The sequence below is a fragment of the Coregonus clupeaformis genome, chromosome 40 (assembly GCF_020615455.1).
Source record: "Coregonus clupeaformis isolate EN_2021a chromosome 40, ASM2061545v1, whole genome shotgun sequence".
Taxonomy (NCBI): domain Eukaryota; kingdom Metazoa; phylum Chordata; class Actinopteri; order Salmoniformes; family Salmonidae; genus Coregonus; species Coregonus clupeaformis.
The window spans coordinates 8,602,452-8,604,951 of NC_059231.1; the positions used below are offsets into that span (position 1 = coordinate 8,602,452).

The window sequence follows — 2,500 nt, forward strand, 5'->3', positions numbered from 1 at the left end:
GTGGAGCCCCTGTCCCGGCAATTTTGCCACCCTAGTCAAGATCAAAATGGGTACAAATATCCTAAGAAATAGGTTAAATCACCAGAGATTTTCACCTGGCCTATTATGGTCCTCTGTAGCTCAGCTGGTAGAGCGCAGTGCTTGTAATGCCAAGGTAGTGGGTTCGATCCCCCGGACCACCCATACACAAAAAAAAAAAATATGCACGCATGACTGTAAGTCGCTTTGGATAAAAGCAACTTCTAAATGGCATATTATTATGTTAGGCTACGAGTATTATTGAGCTATATCAGGCTAGACGTAGTTTAAGACAGAGTAGAGTTTGGGGAGAAGTAGCCCTTTCCTGCATTCAAAAGACCAAATCGCCTTCTAGTGACCTCATGGGGGGAATGTTATTAATATTTTTCAGAATTTCGTAATTAAAAAATATATATTTAAAAAACGGAGGAAATCTGGTGTTTATATGTCAAAAGTTTTTTGTTGTTGTTATATTACAATCTTCTGTGATGTATATGAAGTGTAATATTGGGATGCAAATTCAAAATGGAATACATTTCAACTCTACATCTGACATGGTACAGGTGTCTTCCTTTTTTTTTTTTTCAGCCCATAACCATGAGTGTGAGGTGTGTACTTTTGTTTCAAAGTAGATTATCTTAAGACTACCAAGAAACACTCTGCGTGACCCTGATGTAGCCCTCTGCAGTAAAAAGGATATAGGAGCGTGGACACTTGCTTGACTTGAACTACATGAGCTACATTTTACATAACGTTTAGGAGTGTGACGATTTGCAAGCTTAAGAGTAAAATATATGTGTTATCAATATTTATTTCCAGTCAACGTCGGGGTCAGAGCCGTACATGTAGCTCAGCTGGTAGAGCACGGCGCTTGTAACGCCAAGGTAGTGGGTTCGATCCCCGGGACCACCCATACACAAAAATGTATGCACGCACGACTGTAAGTCGCTTTGGATAAAAGCGTCTGCTAAATGGCATATTATTTATTTTTTATTTTTATTCATATAGCCTAGTCTACAGGATATTTAATTGAGACCACACATAGGCTCCCTGAAATCTAAATGTAAGAAAAACAATACATTTGTACATACAATACCTGTATTCAAATTAACAGCAAATTAACAACATCATTGACAATAGAAGTAACAACAGTTAACACATTTGTAACCAAATAAGAGCGTCATTACAACACTAATTGAAAAAAAAAAACTACAATATATTGTGTGCCTGTGTGTGTGAGGTGTGGGAGAGAGAGAGAGAGAGAGAGAGAGAGAGAGAAAGAGAGAGAGGGAGATGGAGTTAAAATTGGGATTGGGTACACTCCTATTCGGGGTAAGGTGGTTCAGAGGCGGTGAAACCGACAACGGGACAGTTTGGGCAGGAGAGCATCCGGGAGAGAGAAGTCAGCGGAGCGTCAGGTGTTCCTCATGGGCCCCGTAACAATCCTCCTCAGTTCTGATTGGTCAGCTCTTCCCACCCTTAGGACAAGCATAGAAAAATAAATAATGTAATGAGCGACAGAGAGCACCAGAGCTGTTGCTCTGTGGGTAAAAAGACAGGGGACGAGGGACACATCAAGCTGGTGTCGTGTGTGTCAGTGGAGGCTCCTCAGAGGAGGAAGGGGAGGACCATCCTCCTCAGTGAATTTCATAAAAATAGAAATAGTGAAACATTAAAAAAAAGTTATCCTTTTAAAATAAAACTATACTAAATATATTCACCAAATAATTGATTAAAACACATTGTTTTGCAAAGAAGGTCTACAGTAGCCTCAACAGCACTCTGTAGGGTAGCACCATGGTGTAGCTGGGGGACAGCTAGCTTCCGTCCTCCTCTGGGTACATTGACTTCAATGCAAAACAGAGGAGGCTCTTGGTTCTCACCCCCTTCCATAGACTTACACAGTAATTATGACAACTTCCGGAGGACGTCCTCCAGTGGATAGAGAGCTTTGATCAACCCTTTGTTCCCTCTCTCTGGTGTTGGTAGCAGGCAGGCAGATTAACCCATTGTTCCCTCTCTCTGGTGTTGCTAGCATGCAGGTAGATCAACCTGCATTCACAGGAAGATCAGATCAGCACGGCCCCTTTCACCATTACCTTTCTCTCTCTCCCTCTCTCTCTCCCCCTCTCTCTCTCCCCTCTCTCTCTCTCTCTCTCTCTCTCTCTCTCTCTCTCTCTCTCTCTCTCTCTCTCTCTCTCTCTCTCTCTCTCTCTCTCTCTCTCTCTCTCTCTCTCTCTCTCTCTCTCTCTCTCTCTCTCTCTCTCTCTCTCTCTCTCTCTCTCTCTCTCTCTCTCTCTCTCTCTCTCTCTCTCTCTCTCTCTCTCTCTCTCTCTCTCTCTCTCTCTCTCTCTCTCTCTCTCTCTCTCTCTCTCATATCTATGTGTGTGTCATGAACGTGTTATAACAGGTTCCAACCGCATTATTAATACTAGAACCGCTAAAGCAGTTATTTGGACTGCTTATGAATTCATTTTTTGAG

At 42.4% G+C, this 2,500-nt stretch overlaps 1 long non-coding RNA gene across 2 annotated transcripts in view; it reads right to left on the reverse strand.

Moving 5' to 3' along the window:
* Positions 1-1,301: 1,301 nt before the first annotated feature.
* The window catches only part of LOC123482885, a 73,927-nt gene continuing 72,728 nt past the window's right edge, over positions 1,302-2,500 (reverse strand). For both annotated transcript variants that reach the window (XR_006657999.1, XR_006658000.1), the window contains exons 2-3: positions 1,920-2,070; positions 1,302-1,496 (exon numbers count right to left, since the gene is read on the reverse strand). This is a non-coding gene — a long non-coding RNA (uncharacterized LOC123482885). The remainder of the gene's footprint in view (positions 1,497-1,919; positions 2,071-2,500) is intronic.